This window comes from Cetorhinus maximus, chromosome 27 (genome assembly GCF_964194155.1).
Source record: "Cetorhinus maximus chromosome 27, sCetMax3.hap1.1, whole genome shotgun sequence".
Lineage (NCBI taxonomy): Eukaryota > Metazoa > Chordata > Chondrichthyes > Lamniformes > Cetorhinidae > Cetorhinus > Cetorhinus maximus.
The window spans coordinates 25,911,081-25,932,169 of NC_135905.1; the positions used below are offsets into that span (position 1 = coordinate 25,911,081).

At 46.3% G+C, this 21,089-nt stretch overlaps 1 long non-coding RNA gene across 1 annotated transcript in view; it reads left to right on the forward strand.

The window, feature by feature from the left end:
• The first annotated feature begins 7,390 nt into the window (after positions 1–7,390).
• LOC144668650 (uncharacterized) overlaps positions 7,391–21,089 on the forward strand; it is a 49,061-nt gene continuing 35,362 nt past the window's right edge. The window contains exon 1 of the long non-coding RNA XR_013573526.1: positions 7,391–7,432. This is a non-coding gene — a long non-coding RNA (uncharacterized LOC144668650). The remainder of the gene's footprint in view (positions 7,433–21,089) is intronic.

Below are 21,089 nucleotides of genomic sequence, written 5' to 3' on the forward strand. Positions count from 1 at the left end.
CAGAAATCCTAGGGAACCAAGGGTCTAGTAAGGAGGAGGAGCTGAAGGAAATTAGTAATACTAAAACAACAGTGCCGGAGAAATTAATGGGACTGAAAGCAGTTAAATCCCCAGGGCCTGATAATCTACATCCCAGGGTACTAAAGGAGGTGGCCTTCGAAAGTGAATGCATTAATTGTCATCTTGCAAAATTCTGTAGATTCTGGAACAGTCCCGACAGATTGGAGAGTGGCAAATGTAACCCACTATTTAAAAGAGAGAGAAAGCAGCGAATTACAAACCACTTAGCCTACCATCAGTGGTAGGGAAATTGCTAGAGTCTATTATAAAGGCTGTGATAACATGACACTTAGAAAATATCAACGGGATTAGACAAAGTCAACATGGATTTATGAAAGGGAAATCACGTTTGACAAACCTACTGGAGTCTTTTGAGAACGTAACAAGCAGAATAGGTAAGGGAGAACCAGTGGATGTGGTGTATTTGGATTTTCAGAAAGCTTTTGATAAATTCCCACATAAGAGCTTAGTGTGCAAAATTAAAGCACATGGGATTGGAGATGATATATTAGCACGGATTGAGAATTGGTTAGCAGACAGAAAACAGGTCTTTTTTCTGAGTGGCAAGCAATGACTAGTGATGTATTGCAGGGATCAGTGCTTTAGGCCCCAGCTATTCACAATATAAATCAATGATTTGGATGAGAGAACCGAATGTAATATTTCCAAGTTTGCTGATGACAAAACTTGGTCAGAATGTGAGCGATGAGGGGGGTGTTAAGAGGCTTCATGGTGATTTAGACAGGTTGAGAGAGTGGGCAAGTACATGGCAGATGCAGTATAACATGGATAAGTGTGAAGTTATCCACTTTGGTAGGAAAAACAGAATGGCAAAGTATTATTTAAATGGTGATAGATTGGGACCTGGGTGCCTTTGTACACCAATGACTGAAAGCAAGCATGCAGGTACAGCAAGCAGTTAAGAAGGTAAATGGTATGTTGGCCTTCATTGAGAGGACTTGAGTATAGGAGCAAAGATGTGTGCAGTTTTGGTCTCCTAATGTAAGAAAGGATATACTGGCCATGGGGAGTGCAGCAGAGGCTTACCAGACTGATTCCTGGGATGGCTGGATTGTCGAATGAGGAGAGATTGGACCGACTCGGCTTGTATTCACTGGAGTTTGGAAGAATGTTGTCTGGAACAAGGGGTCACAATCTCAGGATATAGGGTAGGCCATTGAGGACCTAGGAGAGGAGAAACTTCTTCACTCAGAAGGTGATGAACCTGTGGAATTCTCTATCACAGAAGGCTGTGGATGCCAAGTCACAATATATTTAAGAAGGAAAAAGATAAATTTCTGGACCCTAAAGGTGTCAAGGGGTATGGGGAGAGAGTGGGAGTATGGCGATGAGATAGAGGATCAGCTTTGATCATGTTGAATGGTGAAGCAGGTTCGGGGTCCGAATGAACTACTCCTGCTCCTATTTTCTACGTTTCTATAAGAGTGTGAGAGAGAGAGAGAGAGTTGAGTGAGTGAGAGAGAGGGGGAAGAGTAAGCGTGTGTGATAGAGAATGAGAGAGAAGTGAGACTGTGTGTGGAGGGGGGGGGGAAGGAGAGAGGGAGAAAGTGTGTGTGTGGGGTGGGGGAGGGAGTGTGTGTGTGGAGAGGGAGAGAGGGAGCGAGAGTGTGCGCGCGTGCGTGTGCAGGGGGGTGAGGTGGAGAGAGGGACCGAATGTGCGCGCATGCACGTGTGCCTGGCTCACTCCCAGTCTCGTGATCCTCAGTGACCCTCACCCTCACACTCTCACCCAGAGACACACGCACACTCACCCTCTTACAATCTAACGGTCATTTTCATTAATTATTCTTTAAAAAAAAACATCAATTTATTGCTTTAACATTGCTCAGCAAGTTGTTTCTTTTCTTCATTTCACAGCTTTTAAAAAAAATTCATGTATCTTTCCGAAATCTGCTCATCAGCTCCTTGAGTGAGAAAAAAAATGGAGATGTTGCCTCCTTTGCAAAAAGGTCGAACAAGCCCGTCCTAGACTGCCTGATGATCACCCGTTCCCCCTCTGTCTGTACTCTCTCAACCAGTAGTGTGACCACCTTCCTAACATGCTATCCACATAGTTCTCAGCTTCACAGATGTGCCACACTGAGTCCAGGTGTCGCCTGAGCTCAAGTTTCTGCAGCTGGTGATGCTTCCTGTACATGTGGTCATCTAGGCCACAGGAAGCACCCAGGAGTACCCACGTGTTACAGGATGGGCACTCCAGGTGGCCCAGCTGCCCTGCCCTTACTTTACAGGCTATTTATTATAAACCTGAAGACTAGATCCATAGACCCTGCTGCTCCTAATAAGCTTTGATACTGCTAGTAAACCTTACTACTAATAAAAGCTTATAATTACTGCTAAATAATTACAATTACTAAGTAAAGTATTGGAAGGGGTCATCTACATTTCTATCAAGTGGCACTTACTTAGCAATACCCTACTCAGTGAAGCTCAGTTTGGGTTCTGCCAGGGTCCCTCAGCTCCTGACCTCATTACAGCCTTGGTTCAAAGATGGACAAAAGATGTGAACTCCAGAGTTGAGGTGAGAGTGACTGCCCTTGACATCAAGGCAGCATTTGACCGAGTGTGGCATCAAGGAGCCCTAGCAAAACTGGAGTCAATGGGAATTAGGGGGAAAACTCTGCTGATTGGAGTCATACCCCAGCACAAAGGAAGATGGCCGTGGTTGTTGGAGGTTACTCATCTCAGTTCCTGGCCATCACTGTTCCTCAGGGTAGCGTCCTAGGCCCAACCATCCTCAACTGCTTCATCAATGACCTCCCTTGCATCATAAGGTCAGAATTGGGGATGTTTGCTGATGATTGCACAATTTTCAGCACCATTTGTGACTCCTCAGACACTGAAGCAGCCCATGTCCAAATGCAGCAAGAGCTGGACAATATCCAGGCTTGGGCTGACAAGTGGCAAGTAACATTTGTGCCACACATGTGCCAGGCAATTGCCAGGTAATGACCATCCTGCAGTGAGTAACTCCCCAAAGCCTGTCCACCATCTACAAGGCACAAGTCAGGAATGTGATGGAATACTCCCCACTTGTCTGCAGCTCCCTCAACACTCACGAAGCTTGATAATATCCAGAACAAAGCAGCCCTCTTGATTGGCACCCCACCCACAAACATTCACTTACTCCACCACCGACACACAGTAACAGCAGTGTGTACCATCTACAAGATGCAGTGCTCACCAAGGCTCCTTAGACAGCACATTCCAAACTCATGACCACTACCATCTAGAAGGCCAAGGGCAGCAGGCAGATGGGAACACCACCGCCTGGAAGTTCCCCTCCAAGCCAGTCACCAACCGGACTTGGAAATATATCGCCGTTCCTTCACCGTCGCTGGGTCAAAATCCTGGAACTCCCTCCCTTACAGCGCTGTGGGTGTACCTACACCACAGGGACTGCAGCAGTTCAAGAAGACAGCTCACCACCACCTTCTCAAGGGCATTAGGGATGGGCAATAAATGCTGGTTTAGCCAGCGCTGCCCATATCCCATGAACAAATAAAAAAATTTACCTGAGTTTTTAAAGATGAATGAGGGAACCACTCACTTACCTGGTTCCCTGTGATATCGTATTTTGAATATTTCTCAGAATGCGGCTGGTGCACAGACTGAGTTCCCTGGCTCTTTTAAACTGCTCGTCCATTCTCCATGCTTTTTTAAACTCAAAGTTAAGCTAGCTACTTACATGAACAGCACCAAATCCCCTCACTCACCAAATTCCCAAACTCACACTCTGCACCCAGCTGCACTCAGTGACCAGTTCCCGTCTTTGTGCCCACTAACTTTGTGCACTTAGCAAGGTCATCTTTATTTATACCAGCTGAAATTCTAGAGATGAGACAGCACTGCTGCCTGGAGAACCTAGTTCAAACAGGCTACCAAATTAACTATCTACAGCTGCCTCTCCTGCAGGGAGCTTGTTTATCCCTGACTGACTGAAAGAAACTTAACTTTAACTGGTGATTGTATTTAAATTCTAAATGCAAACTAGACTAGATTTTAGAAAAAGATTAACCCTTAAAATTCCCTCTCTCACCAAATTCCCAAGCTCACACACTATGACTAGCTGCAGTTAGTGACCAGCTACTTTCTTTGTGCTTGCTTACTTTGTGCTTTACCCGTCCACCGACAGGTCAGTATCACATCGCTGTTTGTGGGAACCTGCTGTCTGCAAATTAACTGCTGCATTTCCTTTATTGCAACAATGGTCACAGTTCAAGAGTACTTCACTGGCGGTGAAATGCTTTGGGAGGTCATGAAAGGCATTATGAATTCTTTATCTTTGATTCATTCACACTGTGCTGTTTGTGATTAACTCTCACTTAGAATTTCAAGATCAATGGACGAATTGGTTACTGTCCTGAGCACTTCATTAATCAAAGTACACCTTCAATCATTGGCTATTAAGTAACAAGCAATCTCTCCAGATATGAAAAGTTAAGCGTTCTTTTACAGATCATGAAGTAACATTTAAAGTTGGATGCAGGTACAATGAGAGCACACTGATCACTACACAACTTTTTCCTTCTTTATTCTTTCATGGGATGAGGGCATCACTGGTAAGGCCAGAGAGAGGGAATTTTAAGGGTTAATTTTAATGGTTAATCTCGTTCTAAAATCTAGTCTAGTTTGCATTTAGAATTAACTAGGTCCACTCCTTATTGCCCTTGAACTAACCTTGCTCGGCCGTTTCAGAGTTAAGAGCAGTTAAGAGTCAACCACATTGCTGTGGGTCTGGAGTAGGTGAACCAGATGGGTCACCATTACGGAGACTAAGCTTTCAATTCCAGATTTATTAATTGAATTTAAATTCCACCAGCTGCCAAGGTGGGAATTGAACCCCTATCCCCAGAGAATTAGCCTGGGCCTCTGGATTACTAGTCAGGGACATTACCACTTCGCCAACATCTCCATTGACAAAATGACTACTTTCTGCTATATTGTAAATTGTGAAAGCCACAAAGAAACTGAATGCAACTTTAACCCGGGTCCCCTGAGCTGTCACTTACATTAGTATTCACAGCATGGAAATTACTGTGAACCTATTGTGGGCGAATTCAACTTCAAAGGGGTAGTGAATAAGGAACACAATTAGTTTGGATAATTTCTTTGAGAGATTCTATGAGGGATTCAATGAATGAAAGGGAGAGTCCCTCGATTGATCTGCAGTTGTAATGCTGGGTTAGCTGAACTCAGGTTGTCCACGCAGGTCGCAAACTATCTGATTTGGCCTCAGACAGTGACATGGAGTTGGTGGCCGGGATCAAAAACAAGTGACAATCCTCTACTGAAACTGACAGCAACTTCAGATGCCTGCACATGGGCAGAATAACATGGAAATCTACAATTTGCTGTCAGTGACTCTATGCTTCTCCAGAGGGTGCACAGTTGTGGACTCCCCCAGTCAACAATAAATGGGAAATCAACTGAATCGATGAGAACTTCCATTGTAAAACTAAAAATAGTTACATCTTGTTGAATGAGATGTAATTGGGGTTTAATGATGTTCTAACTTCTGAATTACTGTTAAACACCCTCACTGATGCTGAAAAGCTAATTTTATATTTGCAGAATGTCAAAGGTTAAAATACTTCACACTTTTTAAAAAGAGTTTGTTTGTATTGATGTGGAGTATGGATATTTTGGACCGAATGACCTGTTTCTGAGCTGCAAATAGTATATTAATATCTTAATCCAATCATAATTTATTTTACTATCTGAAAACTTAAATTAAAAGTGAAAGGTTTCAGCACTTTTAACTTTATGCTTTGCTGTCTGTGAGAATACTGCAATATGATTGGCTGCATATCTGGTTTACTACCATCACTGCTGCTGCACGTCTGGAGACCCCCTTGACTTGGCACCAGATTCAAACTGCTTTTGGTAAAAGGGGAAATCCACAGCACAGGGATCGCTAGGTCTGAGTGGGCAGCTTTCTTTGAGGTCAGTGGCGAGCACTGCTCCTGACCGCTTTGGTCCTTCCAACACTTAATCAGAGGCAATTTCTGCTCACCCAGTACTGATGGTGGTCAAGCAGTCTGAAGTGTGGAGGGGTTGAGCGAGGTGGAGGTGAGGTAGGGCTGGGTGCTGAGGGGCAACTCGTTGATGAGAAATAAAAGGTGCAAATAAACATTATCAGCTAGAACACTGCACAAACCTTAGTACACAGGGCAGAAAACTGAATGCAAGTGACGGACTGAAATAAATCGCTCTGTTATTTGATTATCACATTGCTGTCTGTGGGAGCTTTCTGTCCATAAATTGATTGCCTTGTTCCCACTGACCTCATGTGGGAGGTCCTGAGTTTTTGGAAAGTTCTCTTTTCCTCGCAGGAAGAGCAATGAACACATGAAAAGGGGCTGGGATCCTGGGATGACATTTCGGAATGGCTGGACAGCGGGGTTTTTTTATCTGGGACAGACCCCCAGGACTCCCATCATCAGTCAGTACAGGTCTGACTCTCGTACCCAGTCAAGGGGATCACATTATCCGACTCCAGCCGCTGAACAAAGCGATTTAATTCAATCAGTAGCTGGCGAGTGTCATCCCGAGTTTTCCATCCCACAATCGGGAGGAGGTTTCGCCAAAGAATGTGAACGTTTGCCCCTTATTAAAGTTTGACTGGAAAGCAAACAGGGGGCAGGTCCCTGTGCCCCTGATCATTGCCCTCTCCTCCCAAGAAGAAATCCGATGTTCTTTACAATGACCCAAATGCCATAGCAACCCCTGTAATAACCTCAACCCCAAAAATAACCAACCCTGAGCACCGCAGCCTCCCTGAGACCGGGACCCCCAGTCAGAGACCATTACATTCACATTCATCGCTGCCCCAATGAAGCTGCCGGACAAACAGAGGCGTAAAATTGTCCAAACAAACATTTCACTGGTTGTTAATTCCAAAACTGAAATTTTGAAACTGCAAAATAAAACACACTAACGTCACATGGAGAATTGCCTTCGGAAATCTCTAATCCTGGGGGGAGATGAAAAATGCAAAACATTTATTAATCCGGTTTAAAAAAAAAGCTGATTTAAATGTCACTTTAAAGGCGGATTTCTTCAAATTTAATCCTTGTTTCACGTTCCAAGATGTGAATAACCGTGAGTCTCCCCCCCACCCTCTTTAGAGTGGGGAGGGGGAAGGAAAAAAAACCCCCTAAATAAGGCAGAGAGTTAATAACTTACCATTTGACCAATGATCCCTGCAGACCAGCGGCTGGAGTGGGGCTGGAGTGAGAAGCTGCAGCGCTGCCCGGACCCTCCCCTCTCTCTCCAGCACAGCACAGTCACTCAACCCAGGACCTGCCCGAGGTGTCAGCTGGAAAGGCCAGTGACAAGGCAGCAACAGGTAAACCCAAAAAACAATTAACAATAATGATCAACCTCCAGTTTAAACAGCCCGATTAGAGATTTAAAGGCATTGGGGGCGGTGAGTTACACAAACTGTACCATCATTATTATTTGCATTGGTGACACTATAACTAGCTGCATTTCCACTAGTTTATTTGCACCATAAGTTTTCTAGCAGTATTTAAGGACACCTAAAGTCGGGTCCTTGCAGTGCTGGAGAGGGGCGGGGCTTTACTCAATGACTGAATCCTTATGTCAACAAGACTCTTGTAACGTGACATTCCCGATTGGAGTGGCCGAGTTTACCTTCAGTCGGATTGTTTTTCTGTCTCTGACGGTCGCTCATCAGTTGAGCGTGTTTTTTATTTTAAATAAATCACGTTTCATGTTGAATGTTGACCCTTATCCCGAGTCCCTGTTATTTTTATACATTGGGGTTTATATTGTAAGAAAAACCCTGGGTGATGCCGGGGAGCTCGGCAGCCGAGGCGAACCTTTAACTATTGAAAAGGAATATTGCGCATTAGCCTGAATATTAGCCTTTACCATGTCGGATTTATTTTAGGAATGTTATGGCACTGATTGTACATTCACATTGTTCTGCACTCTGCACAGAATATGTTTCAGAAGAAATGCACATTATAATGGGTCGTATGGCTCACGTTCCTGTAACAGTTACTAGATAGTTTTATGCGCAATTTACACAATCAATAATCATTAGGACAGAGCGGGCCAGATTAAATTATGTTCTTTGATATTATTTACTGGTTCGCAGTTTTGGAATTGTCATTTAGATTTACACATTTACAAAACTGTTACATAGACAGAATGAGAAACATAATATGAAATCCTGGGGAAGACTGTGATGTAAATACATGGAAATCTATATGTATGTCAGTATATGTAGGTGTATATCAGTAAATATAACCTTTCACCCCCATTGCTGAAACCTGTTTGTTTACTTATGTAGTTTCATAAATGGTTCGTTCAGTTTTTTTCCCGCTGACCAACTCCCCCCAAAATTTAGCAGCTGCTATGTGTACTTGTTGTCAATTGTTCCCAGATGTTGTTAGTAATCGCACTTTAAGCTTGGAAAAAGCAGAACTCTTTATCTTTAACTTGCCATGCTGCCTTGTACACAAGAAAGACCAGCTTGAACTGGTTCTGTTACACAGCACATCAGTCTCTAGCACAGCTGTGAAATGTGGCCTCCTGGAACACTTACACATAACAATTATTGGGAAGCAGTGGCATGGTGGTGTTGTCATTGGGCTGATAATCCAAGATAAGGCTCTGGGGACCCGGGTTTGAATCCCACTGTGGCAGATGGTGGGATTTAAATTCAATAAAAATCTGGAATTAAAAGTCTAATGATGACCATGAAGCCATTGCTGATTGTCGTAAAAACCCATCTGGTTCACTAATGTCCTTTAGGGAAGGAAATCTGCTGTCCTTACCCGGTCTGGCCTACATGTAACTCCAGATCCTACTGTGGTTAATTAGGGATGGGCAATAAATGCTGGCCTAGCCAGTGACGCCCAGATCCCGTGAATGAATGTAATAATACGACAATTTATAACAGCCGCTCAAGTTGACTGCCTGGTTTCCGTTGTGGTTGGTTTAGCAACAAAAGAGAAAGCTAGGAATGCCTCATTTGAATTTATCCTAACAACACTTGCAGATTTACACGGTATTAACTTTAGTCGAAAAGCACTTCATGTCTGTGTATTTACTGAATAATGGCACGTGACCATTATTCAGTGACTAAGGCAGCAAAACACAATCAAACAAACCATTAACTCGCTGTGTTTCTCAACTTGTTAAAAAAAATGCACAAAAAAGTTAAGAAGATTACACGTGGACCCCATTGGAGAACACCGGATCAACCACAGTGACTACTGTCCAGTTTTTGCAACAGCAGAAACAGAAAATGCTGGAAAAGCTCAGCGGTCTGGCGGCACCTGGGGAGAGAGAAACAGAGTTAACGTTTCGAGTCCGCACGACCCTTCTTCGCAGCATCTGCAGTATTTTGCTTTAATATTGGTTGACACATTGGTTTGAGGGAGAGTGCTCTAGAGTGTGTGGTTAAAAGTTCTGCACAGAAGGTAGAAGATGGGAGGGTAAAATTTACAGTGGCCCAGAGACCTAGATGCAGATGGAATGAATGATTTGTAGGTGAGGCTGAGAATTTTGCTGTTGGTGCCCAGTGTAGGAAGGTTTCTATACCAAAAGCAAACACCTGAAGATGCTGGAACCTGCTTAAACCTGAAAGTGTTGGAAACACTCTGGAAAAGAGAGTTAATCTTTCACCAAATTCCTTAGGACTCCAATCTGAGCACTGGAGAGATTTGGAGGCATGCACTGTCTGTGGGGTTGAATGAAGGCTTGTTCACTTTGCCTGTATCCGGTTGGGTCACTGTCACTTTTCTGCATTCGCCATCTGAGAGGTTGCATATTGGAGGGGTAGTTGTATTGAGTGAGACTCCAAGACAAGACTGCAGATAGATTGTGAATGGCTTGGCACAAGCTGACCTGCTTACATTTGCCACACGAGGGCAGTGTTGCCTGATTACTGATTGCTATTGCTTTAAGTCTTGTGAGTTGTTAGAAATTACACTTTAAACATGGTTAACAATGTTTTTTGGACACTTAATTGACTGATTTAGAGCAATGTCCCAATAATAAATAATTCCATGCTCTCCACTTAGTTCAATACTGTTATAAGCACCATCTACAAATCACAAGTCAGGAGTGGTCTGGATGAGTGCAGCTCCAACAACACTCAAGAAGCTCAACACCATCCACGAAAAAGCAGCCTACTTGATTGGCACTCCATCCACAATATTAAACATCCACTCCCCCCACAACTGGTGCACAGTGGCAGCGGTGTGTACCATCTACATTTAGAACTTTTAAAAATGAGATGTTGAAACAAATAAAACTCTTTGAGTGTTTGACAGGGTAGACACTGAGAAGCTGTTTCCCCTGGCTGGGGAATCGAGAACACAGCCTCGGGATAAAGAGTCAGCCATTTTGGACTGATGATGTCATGATAATGAGAGAAAAATGCCGAATTGTGTTCAGAAATATTGGACTTTAAAAAATAAGACCTGTGTTTACACGCCACTGGCTAGAAGGCTGCAGGGTGACTCCCTAAGACATAATGGAACCCCCATCCTGTTGGCAGACAAGGTACTTCTAAAGACATCCAGGCACTAATTGCTCCCCCTGGTAAAGACAATGGGACATAATGGGAGATGAGTATCACCTCATCAAGATTTGTCAATTTGCTTCCCACTTGGAATATACAAAGAAGGGGTTAAGAGTGAACTGCAAAGTGAGTCTGACTGTTGGTGGGTGTTCTGAGAGAGAGCAAGTGCTGGAAGTTTAACTCAGAAGTAACAGCCACACACATTCCCCCTGCAAATCACCATTTTGCAGGTATCCCGATCTCTCTCCCTCTCTACCAAATTCAACTCCACTGGAACCTCAAATCCGACTATTCATCTACTGGAGTCAACTCTACTGGAATCTCGAATTGCAATGGTTCAATCACCTTCTCCCCATGAGTCAAGCACTGTTCCTTCTTAACATATATATATAAATATTCACTTACTTCAAGCTAAATTCTTACTTTTAACCTGTATGGCCGTATATGCATGCGTTTTATCCTTTCTTGCCTTTAGTAGTTAATAAACTTACTCTTACCTTTAACTCAAGAAAGTCTGATCATATTGGCTCCTTCAGAACCAGAATGATTGGGTCTGGGAAAGGGATCCTTTTTAGATTAAATCTTGTTGTGACCAACAGAGGGCGAGGGGGGATGTGGGGGGTGGGGGGGATGTGGGGTGGGGGGGGGTGTGGGATGGGGGGGGTGTGGGGGGTGTGGGGGGTGGGGGTGGAGGGGGTGTGTGGGGTGTGGGGGAGGGGGTGTGGGGTGGAGGGGGTGTGTGGGGGGGTGTGGGGGAGGGGGTGTGGGGTGTGGGGGGTGAGGTGGGGGGGTTGTTGAATAAAGACAAGGAGCCAGTTCACCCCTCCTTACCCGGGCTATAACAATTTGGGGGTACCCCAGCCAGGCAGTGACAAGCTGAGGGGTCTCTCGCCTGGAGCAACAAGTTTAGGGGAACCTCACCTGAGGGTGGGTCATAACAACGAGGAGTAATTTCTTCACCCTGGAGAGCAGTGGATCCTCAGTTGTTGATTCAAAATTGAGACCGATAGATCTTTGGACACTGAAGGAATCAAGGGAAATGGGGTTTGGGATGGAAATGGGGTTTGGGAGGGAAAGTGGACTTGAGGCTGAGGATCATCTGTGATCTTATTGAATGGTGGAGCAGGATTGAGGGGCCGAATGGCCTACTCCTGCTCCTATTTCTTATTTTTCTAAGAGGTAGGGATGGGAGTGCTGAGGGAGGTACAGAGTTCCACAGTCTCAAGTTCCTTGTCTAGAATAGTTTGGAACAGGATTCAGTCTCTTTCTAATGAGGTCACCTTTCCTGTCCCACACAGGCTCTGGCTCGAGAGTTGGAGACCTCCGGACCTTCAGGGCTGCATGGCTCTGGTAGTAGAGAGCAATTCTAGGAGATGTTTGATTGTTTAGGGTGCCTCTCTGCAGGCACAGTCGACAGAATTCCTTTGGCTGTATCCCCACCTCTACATAAGGACCTTGCAGCAGCCAACACCAGCCCTAAGGTGATTGAGACACCTCTACATGTTTCACTGGCTCCTGGTGGGAGGGATTCCTCTGGGTCATTGGACAACTTGTGTGCCTTCATGTGCAGATATGTGGACCAATCAGAAGGCAGCAGCTGCTGGGGTTACAGCCTAGGGGCCAGACAGTGTGTAAGAAGCTGCCCCTCGACTTGAGCCCCTTTGTTGATGGCTCTTTCTGAAAGAGAGGGTGAGGAGGGTCACTGGTCTGCTTCGTCTGTTCTACAAGTTGCCTCCTGCTGGCGGATGCAGGAATTTTAGGGGCAGGTGGTGGGGAAGTGATAATGTCACTGGACCAGTGATCCAGAGGCCTGAGCTAACGTTCTGGGGACAAGGGTTCAAATCCCACCACGACAGCTGGTAAGCTTTAAATTCACTTAATCAATCTGGAATTGAAAGCTAGTCTCAGCAATGGTGAACATGACAACTATCATCGATTGTTGGAAAAACCCATGTCCTATAGGGACGAATGTCCTGAAGGAAATCTGCCATCCTTACACGTGACTCCAGGCCCACAACTGCCCTCTGGAATGGGCAAGCAGGCCACTCAGTTCAAGGGGAATTAGGGATGGGCAACAAATGCTGGCCTTGCCAGTGACGCCCACATCCCATGGAAGAATAAAAATAATTAGGAGGTAGATACAGACCATCCAGCTTAGTAGGTTTCAGGCAGCCAGTAACCGGCTGTGTTGAGGACTGGAGCCAACTTCTTGGCATGGGGGTGGGGGGAGGGCATTCCCAGACTGGGTATATTCAGCTGCTGAATAGCACAGGACAAGCACAGCGATAATGTTCTCAGTTCAGTTCCCTGTTTCGAGTTGACCACCTTCCTTAAGATAAAAGCAAAATACTGCGGATGCTGGAAATCTAGAACTAAAAACAAAAATACCTGGGAAAACTCAGCAGGTCTGACAGCGTCTGCGGGGAGGGATACAGTTACCGCTTCGAATCCGTGTGACTCTTCATCAGAACTAAAAAATATAGAAATGAGATGAAATATAAGCTGGTAGAGGGGGTGGGAGGGACAAGTAGACCTCGATAGCGGGCCAGCGATAGGTGTTTAAGATCCTTAAGATGTTGGGCTGAATCTCTTGCCACTTTGCTCCTATTTACTTACCTTGCTCCGGAGTTCCACATTCCTTACCGGCCTCAGAACCAGGCCTCCTCAGGAATGTGGACTGTACCAGTTCGGGAATCCTTCCCTCGGAGTGTAGGAGTGAGGGTGGGGGGTGGGGGGAACCAAGCTATGCCCCATTTTTACGGCACTAGCTGCCGTATTCCGGGAAGTTTAAATGTCCCAACCACTTCAACAAGCTACGGAGGGATGGTCATTGTGTCAGGTCAGTGAGTGAGGGGGTAGGGTGTCGGGTGAGTGAGGGGGTAGGGTGTCAGTGAGTGAGGGGGTAGGGTGTCAGTGAGTGAGGGGGTAGGGTGTCGGGTCAGTGAGTGAGGGGGTAGGGTGTCGGGTGAGTGAGTGAGGGGGTAGGGTGTCGGGTGAGTGAGTGAGGGGGTAGGGTCAGTGAGTGAGGGGGTAGGGTGTCGGGTCAGTGAGTGAGGGGGTAGGGTGTCGGGTGAGTGAGGGGGTAGGGTGTCAGTGAGTGAGGGGGTAGGGTGTCGGGTCAGTGAGTGAGGGGGTAGGGTGTCAGTGAGTGAGGGGGTAGGGTGTCGGGTGAGTGAGTGAGGGGGTAGGGTGTCAGTGAGTGAGGGGGTAGGGTGTCCGGTCAGTGAGAGAGGGGGTAGGGTGTCGGGACAGTGAGTGAGGGGGTAGGGTGTCAGTGAGTGAGGGGGTAGGGTGTCAGTGAGTGAGGGGGTAGGGTGTCGGGACAGTGAGTGAGGGGGTAGGGTGTCAGTGAGTGAGGGGGTAGGGTGTCGGGACAGTGAGTGAGGGGGTAGGGTGTCGGGACAGTGAGTGAGGGGGTAGGGTCAGTGAGTGAGGGGGTAGGGTCAGTGAGTGAGGGGGTAGGGTGTCGGGACAGTGAGTGAGGGGGTAGGGTGTCGGGTCAGTGAGTGAGGGGGTAGGGTGTCAGTGAGTGAGGGGGTAGGGTGTCGGGACAGTGAGTGAGGGGGTAGGGTGTCAGTGAGTGAGGGGGTAGGGTGTCGGGACAGTGAGTGAGGGGGTAGGGTCAGTGAGTGAGGGGGTAGGGTGTCGGGACAGTGAGTGAGGGGGTAGGGTGTCGGGTCAGTGAGTGAGGGGGTAGGGTGTCAGTGAGTGAGGGGGTAGGGTGTCGGGTCAGTGAGGGAGGGGATTGGGTGGGTCGGTGGGGATTAGGAGGGGGGTCAGTTACCCAGGGGTTGGAATTGGTTTTAATGTTTCTCCTGGGTACCTGTCCTGCTCAGTCAGTCAGAACCACCTGGAGCCTCTGACTCTCACTCGGAGTTTTGGTGGGGTCCAGACTCAGGGGAATCGCCCAGCGGAGGCAGTTCCCGTGCAGTCAGCGCACGGGGGGATTTCCGAGGGGCTCCCCCAGCACGTCTCCCGGGGTACGACCACCCGGAGATCGGAGGAAGACCCTCGGTCTACAGGTTGTTGCCATGAACCCGAGGGTGGGTCAGGAGTCGGTGCGATGGGTCCTGATCTCCGCAAAGTGCAGGTCAGGAAATGCACAAGAGGCAGAGACAGTGGGACCGCGATGGACAGTGTTTTACTGGGAGCATTTCACAGGGACATTGTCATCACTTCTACCCCCCCCACCCCGCCGTGCATCACAGAGTAACTGGGTCTGGAGACTGTGAACCATCTCCCTCTTCACTCAAACTCTTTCGAGTTATCAACAGTCACAGATTGCAACTCTTTCGAGTACAATCACAGTTCTTGGTTTCCGGGAGAGGGACATGAACCCACAACCCTCTGATTCAAAGGCGAGGGTGCTATGAACTGAGCCACAGCTGGGTCTGGAAGCTGTTGTGTGGTCTTAACTTTGAAATACAAACCGGTGATTAGAGTTACCTTGATAGTGAAAATGCAGAACACCTCGCATCCCATCACACTAATTTGCAAATGATGTTTTTTATTTTTTGGCATCTTAATTCCTCCTCCTGCTGCTCCCAGACAGAAACAGCCTTTTACACGAGCTCATCTTTTCGTGTTGGCTAATTTACGATCTCGCTCTTTTGGTAAAGTTGCTGTTGGCTGTTTTCAGGGAGGATCTTCTTGCTCAGAGCACCGTCTGAGTGAAAAGGTGGACGTGAAACTTCTCGGTGTTGGGCCAATAATTTGTAAAGTTGACTTATTCATACATTGTGGTTTTAGACCACAGACTTTAATTAACATACATGACAAAGTTAAAGAGTATAACTTAACACTGCATGCCACTGTTGTACTTACTTTGACCAGCAGATGGCAGGAGAGGCCTACATTGGTGCAAACTGACTTATTATAGAGACTTAAAGCAGAAAGATTGGATTTAATAGCATTAATATTTTAAGCATTAATTTGCATTTATTATGAATTCTCCTTTTTCAATTTCTTGGAAGCAAAACAGCAGTTTAGCAATAAGGTCTTAAGCACACACAATAACTTGCTTGAATGAATTTTCCATTGCCTTGTTTGGCTTAATTTAAATAGCTGTTGCTAATGTGGACATTGCATGTTATTTAACTGAGTTTTCAGTTTTTATTTTAGCAGACTGAGATGAATGCCCTGTTGCTTCAATGCACGGCACCTCAACCCAAAGCTAATGAAGTGCTGGGGAAAGGGTGTTCGCTGAATCTAATCCACAAACCTCCTGCTGCCCTCCTCTTAGCAATAACAGAGAGAGACTCAGAAAAGATTGTGGGTGAAAGGAGAGGTGACCAAGTTTGGGACTGGGTTTGAAAAGGACCTGAAACAGAGAGAGCTGTCATTTTGTACATCTTGCTGTTTCTGCCTGACAGTATTTGTGAAGCCTGTTCTGAAGACGAGGCAGGGAAATGGCGACTGACCAGTTGACCTACAGGGAACTGGCATGGATTCTTTAAAAAATTCATTTACGGGATGTGGGCTTCGCTGGCTAGGCCAGCATTTATTGCCCATCCCTAGTTGCCCTTGAGAAGGTGGTGGTGAGCTGCCTTCTTGAACCGCTGCAGTCCATGTGGTGTAGGTACTACCCACAGTGCTGTTAGGGAGGGAGTCCCAGGATTTTGACCCAGCGACAGTGAAGGAACGGTGATATATTTCCTAGTCAGGATGGTGAGTGGCTTGGAGGGGAACTTCCAGGTGGTGATGTTCCCATCTATCTGTTGCCCTTGTCCTTTTAGACGGTAGTGTTCATGGAATAGGAAGGTGCTGTCGAAGGAACCTTGGTGAATTCCTGCAGTGCATCTTGTAGATGGTACACACTGCTGCTACTGTGCGTCAGTGGCGGAGGGAGTGAATATTTGTCGATGGGGTGCCAATCAAGTGGCTGCTTTATCCTGGATGGTGTCCAGCTTCTTGAGTGTTGTTGGAGCCGCACTCATCCAGGCAAGTGGAGAGTATTCCATCACATTCCTGACTTGTGCCTTATAGATAGTGGACAGGCTTTGGGGAGTCAGGAGACAAGTTACTCACCGCAGGGTTCCCAGCCTCTGACCTGCTCTTGTAGCTACAGTATTTATATGGTTAGTCTAATTCAGTTTCTGGTAAATGGTAACTCCCAGGATGTTGATAGTGGGGGATTCAATGATGGTAATGCCATTGAATGTCAAGGGGCGATGGTTAGATTCTCTCTTGTTGAAGATGGTCATTGCCTGGCACTTGTGTGGTGTGAATGTTACTTGCCACTTGTCAGCCCAAGCCTGGATATTGCCAGGTCTTGCTGCATTTGGACATAGACTGCTTCAGTATCTGAGGAGTCACAAATGGTGTTGAATGTTGTACAATCATCAGCGAACATCCCCACTACTAACCTTATGATGGAAGGAAGATGGTTGATGAAGCAGCTGAAGATGGTTGGGCCGAGGACACTACCCTGAGGAACTTGTGAAGTGATGTCCTGGAGCTGAGATGACTGACCTCCAACAACTACAACCATCTTCCTTTGTGCTAGGTACTGGGCTGAATGGCCTCCTTGGGTCGTAATGAATCTGTAGAAGACAAAGCCATACATTAATAAACAGATTAACAGCTTTACTTAAGAGTGAACAAAAATATTTCACACAAACATGTTAAACACCCGTAACAACGATAAGATAGCATTTTTAAAAATGTTGTAAAATATGCAATGGGGTTATCCTGCCAGCCAAACATTTAACCCTGAGCTGCTGAAAGAGATATGGGACCGGTGGTCAAAGCCTTGGCAGAGAGGTAGGTTTTAGGAAGTGTCTTAAAGGAGGAGGCAGGGATGTTTAGGGAGGGGATTCCAGTGCTCGGGGCACAGGCAGCTGAAGGTTCAGCTGCCAATGGTGGGACGATGGAGATCGGGAGCGTGCGGTAGGCCAGACTCAGAGGGACACAGAGATGTTGGAGGGTCGTTGGGGATGGAGGAGGTTACGGAGATAGGGAAGGGGGTAGGATTCAAATGCTGCGCTGCATAATTTCAGGGCCTTTCTTTTCCTTCAATGTAACTTTGACCTCCTCCGTGCCTGTGATCCACTGTGAAGTTATTTCTGGTCTTTAATTTCTGAAACACTGCAGTTAATTCCAAGTCCTTTTCTTCAGAAAGATGTATCTCACAATATCAAAGAAAAATGACATTCAGAATGTAATTGAATAATATTTTATTGAAGAACTAATGAACAAGTGATCTTGGTGCAAATCCTTAGAGCCATTGATGATCAGAGTACAGAGGGAACCTGCTCATATCTCTCTGCAGTGGAACTTTGCTGAAACAACCCAAAACTGATTCTCTCTCCTCAAATTCCCATATATTTCTCTGTTCCAAATCTTTATCCACTTTCTTCCGCCAGTTCTCTGCCTCACCTGCTCCCCGTGACTAAACATTCCACGCTTCAGGAGCTCCCCGCGCGTCCAACCCCGGGCTATTAACTTGGGAAGAAACCTTGATCTGTCTGAGGGAGGGAACGGGCCCCAGTACAGGAGTGTCCAGGGATTTATACACGGGCCAAGTTAACAATGCTTAGCTGGGCCGAGTGTGCAGCAGTGTATCTTCCAGTAGGATTGTGTCCATTGATTCGTTTACCAAAGCTTCAGATCGAAATTGAAATAAATTGCATTTCCCTAGCGCCCGTCACAACCCCAGGATGCCCCCAAAGCGCAGCCACTGTGGTAATGTAGCGAACGTAGCAGTTAATGTGCGCTCTTCAAAGCACTGCCATTGAGGCCTGTTTGACAAAAATGGACACAACACCAAACAACAACAATTTGTATTTCTATTAACAACGAGATGAGTGGGTGGGTGGTCTTTGGGCTGGAGGCAGCTACAGTCATCGGCAAGGTTGGAGCGGTGAAGGAATATGCCCAGGAAGATTGGTGGGGGAATGGGAGCCGTTGTAGGACAGACAGTGCAGAGGCAAATGGGGAAGAGTGGGAGGCTGGTGAGGGGGAATTGGAATGGCCAAATCTGAAGGTGATGAGGGGTCACTTGAGGGTTTTAGGGAGTCGGGTGTGTGGTGAGATTGGGGTAATCCCATTTCTTGCCCTCTGCCTTTCCATTTTATATTCTTCCTTTTCAAATGCTTATTGAAATGCCCTCCCTTTTAGAAGTTGTTATGGTCAGTAGCATCTCAGTAGCAGATGCTGATAGCTTTTGGTCTCGCTCCTTAGGGTGAAAAACTCACCTCCACGCTACTGAATCACCAAGTATAAACCATCTGTGAAACCTGCCAAATTCCCCATTTCCCAGAATTACAGCAAACTCGGAGGAGCTGCTGGGTCATCAGCAAATAATGAACCAGTTCTCTCACCTTTTGATCCTGACAACAGTTCAGAGGCAGCCAAGTAGAGGTTGAGGTCCAAGTCAGCCATGGACAGTGTAGATGGGCTGAATGGTCTCCCACATATCCTTGAACCCATTCGTTGAGTTGGGAAATGTTGTCCTGGTTAATGACCGACCCTGCTGCATCATTTGAAAGGTTACCAGACTGGAAAGGGTTAGAAGAATTCGGGTTTTTTTTGGTGTAATATTTTTGTGGCTCTTGTGATTTAAAAAAAAAATTTCACCATGTGTAAGCTGTCAGGTGCAATTGTTTCTCTTCATTCCAGTTCTTGTCCTGGTTCAACTATATCTGGGGAGCCGCTCCTCTGAGTCGTATGGTAGTTTGAAGTCTAAATTACATTAAAAACTATAGCTGTCTCGGGCAATATTTCCACCGAGAATATTGATAACCAAGCAGTGATATGAGTCACTATGACACTGTGTTTTCTCCAGGAGTGTACAATGCAGAGGAATCTGTAGCTTAGCAACACACCAGCAATCACTAAAGGTGACTTTCCTTATTTTGAAATTCACTTGTGAACTTTCATTGATTTGTCATTGATATTTTTTGAGGTGGTTTTCTTAATAAACCTCACACCCCCAAGTACAGAAGATTACCTGAAGACTTCTACCGATGGACCACGTTCTGTCATCTCTCTCTGAAAGGCATCAAAGTGCTTCACATGGAATAAATGATGGGCCCAGTTAGCATCGTGGTTATGTCACCGGGCTAGTAATCCGGTGGACTGGAACTGACAATCGCAACAATGTGAGTTTGGGAATTGGAAGGTCACCTTGAAGAAAATATGGAAAAATGGAAGTTGACCTCAAGGAAAGTGGCTATGAAACTACTGGCTTGTGGTAATAAAACATCTGGTTCACCAATGTCCTTTCCGGAAGGAAGGAAATCTGCTGTCCTTATCTGGTCCAACCTACACGTGACTCCAGCCCCATGTTCATGTGTTTGACTCTTAACTCTCCCCTGAAGTGACTGAGCAAGACGCGAGGAGGGATGGGCAATAAACGCCGGACTTTCCTGCAACGCCCACAGAGCGAGAGTGAGTTGAAACGTTCCCTTTGAAGTGCAGTTACCTGGGCAAAGGGAACGGAGATTTTGTGCACAGCAAGATTCCACAAAAGCAATGAGACGGACGTGCGATCTGCTCCTGGGCTGAAGGAGGGATATTTGCTTTAGAAACTGGGAGAATGGATTTGCTGTACTAAGTTGTGCCCTGCGATATTTAATGTCCGTCTGCAAACAGACCGGGGAGGAGGGTGAGCGCTGAAGTCAGCCCGGGCACAGCGGGGAGAGCGGGCAATGAAAGCCCCCTTAAGGCAGAGAGCTCCCTCAGGGAGCTGAAGAATCCAAAAGCAATAAATAAAGATTTTCAAATGGCCATACACATTAGCAGAGCACATGGATGGTGAAAATTCTGTCCAAACATTTTAATTTTTAAACAAATTCAATATCGGAAACCCCATCCCGCCCGTGGATGAGGTTTCCTGAAAAATGCAAAGGCCGCCTGGTTGATTCGCCCGCCCGCCAACTGTAACGTTGGACACGCAGCGAAAAATCTCGGTTAATTTCTACTTTAACCGGCCGCTTAATTGTTGGCGGGCGGGCCTCCGACTCTCCTGTGTGCCCTGCCCACCGAAATACCGCACAAGTGCCCGATGTCATCAGGCGCTATTTCACCCTTGAGTGGGTCGGGCACATGCTCGTGTGGCCGAGTGAAAAATCCTGCCCAGTCTCTTGTGTAATTAAAATAAACCCTAAATATTGTACAAGGGAATACCGGGCAATAAGGAATTATTTGGGAAGCAATATTAGAACCATAGTCTACAGCAATAATGGCCCGTGACTTAGCAGCAGTGCCAGTGTTGTTTCAGAGAAATGTGAAGATCATCATTCACATGGGCTTCTATTCCCTCCAGTCTGCCCAGCAATATGTTAATCTTGGAACCAAAACATTGAAGAAACCAATTGTATTTCCCAAGCCAACTATTGCCTTGGCTTCTCTTTGTGGGATCGCCAGTGGTGGTGAACTGCAAACCCTCTGGAAAGCGGATTGATTAACTCACTACATGTAGGAGCCTCATAGCTCATTTGGG